The sequence below is a fragment of the Nicotiana tabacum genome, chromosome 12, assembly GCF_000715075.1.
Source record: "Nicotiana tabacum cultivar K326 chromosome 12, ASM71507v2, whole genome shotgun sequence".
Classification (NCBI taxonomy): domain Eukaryota; kingdom Viridiplantae; phylum Streptophyta; class Magnoliopsida; order Solanales; family Solanaceae; genus Nicotiana; species Nicotiana tabacum.
Window position 1 is genome coordinate 56198212 of NC_134091.1, and position 9878 is coordinate 56208089.

Below are 9878 nucleotides of genomic sequence, written 5' to 3' on the forward strand. Positions count from 1 at the left end.
TCCGGGTACAACCAGATACAGTTGAACCCGGAGGATCAGGAAAAGACATCGTTTATCACTAAGTACGGTACCCATAGTTATAATGTAATGTCATTCGATCTAAAAAATGCTGGTGCAACTTATCAACGCCTAGTAAAGCGAATGTTCGAAGAACAAATAGGAAAATTAATGGAGTTTATATTGATGACATGTTAATTAAGTCCCTGCGAGCAGAGGACCATTTAAAGCATTTGCAGGAGACTTTCGATATATTAAGGAAGTACAATATGAAGCTTAACCCCGAAGAGTATGCATTCGGGATTGGCTCGGGCAAGTTTCTTGGTTTTATGGTGTCCAATCGGGGAATCGAGATCAACCCTGATAAAATCAAAGCTATTGAGGATACCACAATAGAGGATAATGTAAAGTCCGTGTAGAGGCTGACGGGGCGAATAACCGCCCTAGGACGATTCATTTTGAGATCCTCAGATAGGAGCCACCGATTCTTCTCGCTGCTTAAGAAGAAGAGCAATTTTGCATGGACTCCGGAATGCCAGCAGGCCTTGGAGGAACTAAAGTGGTATTTATCGAGCCCGCCGATGCTTCACACCCCGAAAGTGGACAAACAGTTTTACCTATACTTGGCAGTCTCAGAGATAGCAATAAGTGGAGTCCTGGTCCGAGAAGAACAAAGTACGCAATTCCCTGTCTATTATGTTAGCCGTACCTTAGGTGAGGCCGAAACTAGATATCCACACTTAAAAAAATTAGCATTTGCTTTAATAAGCGCCTCTAGGAAACTAAAACCATATTTCCAATGTCATCCAATATGTGTTGTAACAACTTATCCACTTCGAAATATTTTGCACAAACCCGAGCTTTCGGGTCGATTGGTCAAATGAGCCGTAACAATCAGTGGGTACGATATTACGTATCGACCCCGAACCGCCATCAAGTCTCAAATCTTGGCGGACTTCATGGCTGACTTTACGTCGGCCCTCGTACCCGAGGTTGAAAATGAACTACTGATAAAATCGGGTACTTCTTCGGGAGTTTGGACCCTCTTTACGGGCTTCGAATGCGAAGGGGTCCGGATTAGGCATCGTACTAAAATCACCCACAGGTAATGTAGTTAGACAGTCTATCAGAACTATAAAATTGACTAACAATGAGGCCGAGTATGAGGCCATGATTGCAGGTCTCGAACTTGCTAGAAGCTTGGGAGCGGAGGTCATAGAGGCTAAGTGTGATTCCCTCCTCGTGGTAAACCAAGTTAATGGGACTTTTGAAGTCCGAGAAGACCGAATGCAGAGGTACTTGGATAAACTACAAGTGACTCTACATCGATTTAGGGAATGGACCTTGCAATATGTACCTCGATAATAGAACAGCGAGGCCGACGCTCTTGCAGACTTAAGTTCATCGGTCGAAGATGACGAACTCAACTCGGGGACTATTGTACAACTCATGAGATCGGTAATCGAGGAAGGTCACGCCGAGATAAACTTCACAAGTTTAACCTGGGATTGGGAAAACAAGTACATAGAGTACTTAAAGAACGGGAAACTTCCATCAGATCCAAAGGAGTCAAGAACTTTGCGCACAAAGGCAGCACAATTCACTTTGTCCGAAGATGTAATGCTGTTTAGAAGGACGTTCGATGGACTATTGGCAATATCTTTGGGAGCGGGAAATACCGACTACATCCTACGAGAAGTTCACGGGGGCACTTATGGAAATCATTCTGGTGCCGAATCGCTGGTCCACAAAGTAATCAGAGCTAGGTACTATTGGATCGATATGGGGAAGGATGCAAGGGAGTTCGTTCGAAAATGCGACAAATGCCAAAGTCATGCGCCCATGATTCATCAACCCAGGGAACTACTCCACTCGGTCATGTCCCCATAGCCCTTCATGAAATGGGGAATGGACATCGTTGGCCCTCTCCCGTCAGCCCCAGGTAAAGTTCAGTTTATTTTATTTATGACTGATTATTTCTCTAAGTGGGTTGAAGCACAGGCTTTCAAGAAAGTCAAAGAAAAGGAAGTCATAGACTTCATTTGGGACCACATCATATGTCGATTCGGGATGCCCTCCGAGATTGTATGTGATAATAAAAAATAATTCATCGGCAGCAAAGTAACTAAATTTCTCGAGGATCACAAGATCAAAAGGATCCTATCAACACCTTATCATCCCAGCGGGAACGGACAAGCCGAATCGACCAACAAAACCATCATCCAAAATCTTAAGAAGAGATTGACCGACGCCAAAGGAAAATGGAGAGAAATACTACCCGAGGTTCTATGGGCATACCATACAACATCGAAATCCAGTACCGGAGCAACACCGTTCTCGTTAGTTTATGGAACCGAAGCTCTGATCCCGGTCGAGGTTGGAGAACCTAGCATCAGGTTTCGCTATGAAACAAAGGAGTTGAATAACGAGACCATGAATACGAGCCTAGAATTGTTGGACAAAAGACGCGAAGCCGCTCTCGTCCGATTGGCCGCCCAAAAATAGTGGATCGAAAGGTACTACAATCGAAGAGCCAATCTTCGACATTTTAACATCGGGGACATGGTGCTAAGAAAGGTCACCCTCGACACCCAAAATCTGAATGAAGGGAAACTGGGTTCGAACTGGGAAGGATCGTACCAGGTTCTCAAAATCATCGGAAAAGGATTCTACAAGCTCGGCACTATGAATGGCGAACAACTGCCGAGCAATTGAAACGTATCGCACCTAAAACGATACTACTGCTAAGGTACGGCCCCTTCCATTTTTATTTATATTTTAAACTAACCCTTGCAGGTGTTCGACCAGAAACAATGATGGATTCTTCGACACGAAGCATTTAAGTCTGAAAGCATGCATTGCACTCTTTTTCTCTTAGATCGGTTTTGTCCCAAATGGGTTTTCCGACAAGGTTTTTAATGAGGCAGTCATTAATCATGCTAACTTAGAACAATTCAACAGTATCCGAGGTTTCTTTACAATCAACCTCGAATACTGGGGGGCATTGCCATCGAATGTCAACTTTGATGCGAAGAAATTACTTCATGGCACCAAGGTCTCGATAGGAAAAAATTGTAAGGGCCAAACGGTCAAACGAACCGCGGTACGCATGTATAATCATTTATGAAGAGAAGTATTTTTCTTTACCGATATCTCATGCCTTAGAAAAATGTTTCTACTTTATAATTCCATACTCTCGATCTATTATGTAAACAGGCTTAAGGGCCGACCATAACCAGAGTTCGGATAATTACCCCCATGCTCGGTGACTGCCGTCCGAAAAATAAACGAGATCGAATTATTAAAACTCCGAGATCATAAGACCTTTTAGGCAACCCTCGATTTTATAGGCCATGGCCACCCCACTCGGGGACTGACACTTCGGGCAAGCTCGAAGTAAAACGGGAAAATAAGCCCAAGGGGCAAATCCCGAACTAAAAAGGCTACGGCCGAATTAACACGGTTTGGAGATGTCTGAATTTCGTAACAAAACAGGCTTTTGAATTTCCTCATAAACCGATTAAAAGGGCTAACCCCGGAAAAATCATAAAAGGCTTCGATAATATCAAGCCTCAAAAACTCTAATGAATATAAAATTGTTCGAACTCTTGAGCAGTTCCTTATTGCATGCTAAGGCATTACAAATTTTGCAAATACAAATGATAAAAAACTTTTTCAAGCCGAAAAGGGGAGAAAGCCATAAACAATATTTTTACAAAGTCTATATCGGCCTAATACAAAAGCCTAAGGGCTGTTTTTGCTTCGAGTTCGAGCAAGCACTCACTCGATCGTAAAGCCTAAGGGCTATACTAGTTTGGTTTCAATCAAATTGTCTAAACCTCGGGCCTTAGAATACAACTTCATAATTTTATAAGGCAGAAAGGAAAAAAGTTTTTATATATATATGTCAAAAATCATTTACAAGGGCAACATGGCCCGATCAAATTTCTCTAGAAAAGATAGAAACGGTCTTAAAAGAAACACAAAAAATACTAATCCTAAAGAACTTAGTCTTCTCCGGGAGCAGCATCTTCACTCTCGAGGCCTTGTCCGCTTTCATATCCGCTCATACTCCCAGAATCATCATCATCAGGAAAGGCCAACACTCTGGCTTCAGCTTTGAGCTCCTTAACATTCTCGATCTCGACAGTAAGATCGAAGCCACAAGCATGGATCTCCTCGAGAGTCTCCCTTCGAGACTGGCATTTAGCATGCTCGGCAACCAGTTTGCTCGAGCTTGAGCAGCTTCGAAAACCTCCTTTGCTCGAACCTGAGCAATTTCGACGTCGGACCGGTAAACGGCCACCATTGCATCAGCATTAGCCTTGGCCGTTTCGACCTCCGCTGCAAGTTCTGTGGCCAGCCTCTCTCGATCGGAAGTTGCTGAACCCAACCGAGACTGGAACTCCTCAATTTCTTGGCTTGCACCAAGGCCTTCTCTTTCAAGCTTCGAAGTTGGGTCTCAGCCGAGGCCAGTTGAGCTCGGGAAGCTTCCTTTTCTGAGGCAAGGTGGTCCATGTTCTTCTTCCACGCCTCGGCCTCTGCTTTCACTGCGTCCACTTCCTCACGAAGTTGTCCGATCATATCGAGCTTTCGCTGGACCTGTGGGACCGAACTGTTAGCCACCACGCCCGAGTCAGTGTCATTAACTGCAAAGATTCTTTTTACCTGCTCGGCCAGATCAGCTTGTTCTGTCTGAGCTACTTCTAGCTCAACCCAAAGTCCTTTTGCTCCCCCTTCTCTCTGCACACTGAGAAGCTTGAAGGCATCTCTCTCCTCAGTAAGCTCTCAGTTTTCGGCTTCGTACTGGCTCAGCTCCCCTCAGGATCGGAAGAAATCCTTGTGATGAAGCACAGAAGCCTACAAAAATAGAAAGAAGGAATTATACAAGGGGAGAAAAGTACGAGTATGAAAATTGACAAAGAAAATATGAACTTACCCGGTTCAGGGCCTGTTGGGCTTTGTTGAAAAGACAAGGCGCTCCCACCTCATCCATCTAGGCTTGGTCTTCTTCCGTGACCAAACGTAGGAGGTATCTAGCCACCCCTACGGGGGCAACAAGAACCCCGGGCATTCGGGATCGGCACTAGGGCCGAAAACTGATTGGTCAGTTTAAAGCTCGAGAAAGCCTTGCCCGAACTCTTCTTCGGAACCTCCAAGTCACTCAGACCGGTGACACCTTCTACCCCAACAAAATAACCATGAAAATGATCTTCCTCTCCTTGGGATCCTTCCCCATAACAAGTCTCCACGGCCTGAGCATCGCATATCACAGACTTGGAAAATAAAGGAAACGAGGGGGAATCCCCGATCTCTATTGCCCCAAGTGAGTCTTTTGGGGCGCCGCCTCCGTCTTGGGGAGCCTTGAGCTTGGTTTCTGCACCAGCATCCACGACCTCTTCAATGGTCTCTTTGCCTCGAGATAAAGCATCTTCGGTTCCTCTCAGCTTGAGGACTTGGGCCGAAGTCTCCTCATCGGCCTCATCGTGCCTAGACAGAGTAGTATCAATTCCCACCGGTTCTTGAGTTCTCTGAATATCGGTGCTAGCTCGCGCACGAGTCACCAATCCAGAATTATCTTCTTTTTCTTCTTCTTCTCCTTCCCTTAGCCTTTAGACTAACTCCATAGTTAGTGGGATTGTGTTCTCCTTGGGTTTACGGGCTGTTCTCTTCTTGGGTTTTTGACCCTCAGAGTTCGAGGCCCTTTTCCTTTTATTCTCCTTCGTCGGTTTCAAGATAGGTGATGAAACTTCTTCATCACCGGACGGGGGTCTCATAGTCGCGTCCTTTAGGAGACCTACAAAAGGAGAAAGTAAGTAAACTCATGTTTGAAAAGATGTTTGAAGGATAGACAAATTGGTAAGTCCGGAAAAGGCTTACCATGAGTACGAGCCTCTCACCGACCCTTTGACAAATCGCGCCATGTGTGCTCGGCGTGTGTTGACGTCAAAACCAGACTCATAACCAAGTTCTCGAGGTGGGGAACCGCACCCGGCATCCAAGAAACGGCTGCATTGAGAAAAACACTGATAAGAAAGGATAAAGAAGTAAAAACAACGAACAGAAATTAAAGACGGAATCATACTTACGTTTCATATTCCATTTCTCAGGAAATGGCATGCTCTCAGTTGGGATTAGGTTCGTGGTCTTCACCCGAACAAACCGGCCCATCCAGCCCCGATCTTTATCTTCATCTATACTCGACATAAGAGCCTTGGTGGCCTGGCGTTGAAGCTTTATCAGTCCACCTCGATAGAGTCGAGGGATATATAATCTTATGAGGTGGTCAAGGGTGAAGGGAAGCCCATCGATTTTGCTCACGAAGAAACGGAGCAGTATCACGATCCTGGTATTTCTTGCAGAAGTCTATGATAATCGTATCGAGGGGACCCAGCGTGAAAGGATAAGTGTAAACACTCAGGAACCCTTCCACGTGGGTGGTGATCGCTTCTTCTGGTGCCGGTATCACAACCTCTTTGTTTACCCAGTTGCAATCTTTCTTCACTTGGTCGAGGAGGATTTTTTGTATCGAGCATATATATCTCGATATCGGCTCGCATCGACTAGGAACCGATGAGGGTTTCTCGACCTTAAAGTCGGAATCTATGACACACACCCCGGGAATAAGTTCTTCAGGACGTGGCTCCACCACTGGTTTCTCGCCGGCCGGTCGAGATAAGGAATCAACCTCTTTCCGCGAAACAGTTTTAGATGTTTTGGCATTTAGTTTTTGTGGGCAAAGAAGAATGGAGACTGAAGTATTTGGTGTTTTAGAAAGAACAAGCAAAGTAACTCAAAGATCTGAAGATGGGAAGCTTTGAAGAAGGCAAAGAACTATGGAGATTGGAATGAAAAGATTTGAAAGTAAAGTTTGAAATAATGAAGAAGGGGGCTATTTATCGGTTTCACAACGACGGTTCAAAACTAGTAGTGGCCGATCGTCGACTGACGCGCATTAAATACCTGGGAAACTATATCGACGAGACGTTTCGGTCACTTCTGCTGCTTATGTCACGACGATTACGTCATGATCGAAGGCTCAAATCGTTTCTTGTCATTACTCTCCAAAAAATGAGGGTACTATCTGTATACAGTAAAAATTGAGCTTGCCCGATTTTGTATGGTTAATCGAGACCGGGGTGGCAGACCGAGGTTCAATCACAAGTTATATTGGATCGTTACATGAATAAATTTTGCCTAGCTCAGGGATCGATCAAGATTGAGACCAGCTAAGGTCGAGACCGAGAAGGATAGAGATCTAGCGAGATCGAAGGAAGCCTGCTAAGTCGAATAACAGAAAGCCAAGGAATTCGTGACGGGCGAGGATTGCGGTGGAGATCTCGGCATGTATCAAGTCAAGACCGGTTGATTAGCCAATCGGGAGATTTCCTTCTGTATTTAGAATTGTACCATATGTAGAACTCCTCTACTATAGAAAGGGAGTTTCAATCATTTTGTAAGGACATATTCACGCATAACAAAGCAATATATTACGTTTTTTATCTTAAGCTCTCTTATTCAGTAGTTCAGTTCTTACTCTTCAATAATACACTTAGTTGGTACGAGGGCAACCTAGCTCAAGGGCCAAAGCTGTATGATATATCGGTTTACTTTATTTTATAGTTAATTTCTAACTTCAATTTTTATATTTCTCAGTTTGTACCAAGTGAAATCATATATCCTTAAAATCACTTACAAATTTAATTGTTATACGATTTTAAGGGTAAACACACTCGTTTCTTAATTCCAAGCATAATTAACAATTTAATTTGAATGTATGACTTTATTACGGGAATGATAGGGGAACAAAACGTTGAAGCCGGCATCTTTCTAAACACATAAATCAAACAAGATGTATAATTCTGTTCGAAATTAAAGCAGTTTATCAATTAACGAATGTTTAACAGTAACATATCTTTTAATTCGTCAAAAAAAATCACCAACCTGATCATTAGGACAATGCGGTAGCAATCAGTACACACAATTCTTAAACCCTTGAAAACTACAGAATTCAAGAAACTAAAATCTTGAAATTTAAGAAGCCCAAAGTATTCTAAGGACCTTATAAATGCACTAGTGTGAGATGTAGCTTTTGTGCAAAACTGATTGATTGAACTTAATATTTTAAACAAATATTAAATTTTAAATCTAAAAATTTACAAAAATACAATAAGTTCAATCTTAAGAAACCTAAAAGTTTGAACGTTAAATCCTAAATTTGGCTGAATATAGTTAGCAGTGGAAACGAAAGAAAGGGCAAGAAGCATTCTTTTGGAATCACTTGAGCAGGCAATTGGAGTGACAAAAATGAGAACAGGGCATGTATGTTATTTCTTCCTCAATTGCAGGTTTGTCTAAGCAAATAGGACGCAGCCATGTAGGATCTAGCGTCCTTATTGATGTTTGGCTATAGTTACATATTTTTAGTGCATTATTTATCTTACATTTTGGGGCTTTAATGCTAAACTATACTATATTTGTACTTAATTGAGTCTATTTTATGTGTAGGTACGTTGAAGACGAAATTGGAAATAAAGTAGAGATTTTATGTGTATTTTATACACTACAAGAATAGACCATAATCATTATTTGATTATTGAATACATCAGGATTAAAAGTTTAACATTATAAAGAAAAGCAAAACAAAGAAGAGAAACAATTTGAAAAAGAAAGGAAAAGAAATGGATGTGTTAGGCAGCTAGCACTAACTCTATGAGAAATCAGAAAATGAGAATTGAATTAAAGAAGTGAGCGACGCAAGCTTTGCTGCTCCCTATGGAGGTCGCGTCGCACACTATGTAGCGAGGTGAACCGTGCGTTTTGCCTCGCAAGGCGAGGCTTCTAGCGAGCGAGTTTTCGAATTTTTAAAGTCTATTTTGTCTCCTATTTAGTTATTTCATTTAGGTCGTTTTTCTACACATATAAATAGTCATTAAACATCATTTTTAAGGGAGTTTTGCGACCGGAGGCAAGAACATCAGGCTTGGAGGAGGCTTCTAACTAGTTTTTCTTCTCTTCTCTTCTTTTAATCTCATAATTTATTAGTTCTAGAGTTTTGGGTGATGCATGAACGTTGTAATTTGATGCTTGAATTGTTCTTATTAGTTTATCATATTGGTTTATTTATTCAATCTTGTGCTTAATTATTTGATTGCTTGATCGCCAATTGAATACTATCTACGAATCTAGGATTGAACTCGGGAGAGGGAATTCTAGATTGCATATAAGATTGAGTAACGCAAGATCTTAACTCTGAGGGGGGCGGATTTGCGGTTAGGATAGGAATATACCTAATCGTCTTGCACTATACAAGAATTATTAATGCGTTCTTGTTAATTCTAATTCCATAGGAATATAGGCGTTAGATTAGCTTGAATAGGCGAGTAGTACTTCGGGAGAAGGCTACGAGCAATATTAACCTTGTCAACCAATAAACCAGATAAATTAATTAGACGATTTAAGTGAAAAACTCAACGGGATTGTTAGCTAACCCATAGCTCTAGAATATTCACTCACATTGAATTCGGCTTTAAGCTTGTCGTTGTTTTCTTTAATCTCTTAATTTATTACTCTAAATTAAATTTTAGTTAAATATTCATACTTTATGATTCGCTTGAATAGATTAATTATTTGGTTTAATTTAGTTGATAGTTAATCACAAGTTCCTGTGGGTACGATATCTAGACTTACAATCATATATTACTTATCGACCATGTATACTTGCATGTGCGTTTGGGAGCAACAAGTTTTTGGCATCATTGCCGGGAACTTAGAAATTAACTATTCTACTAGATTAGATTTTTACTTTTTATCTATTTAAGTTTTTAATTTTAGTTTAGTGTAGTTAGTAATACATTTTTTACATGATATCTTTGAACGAA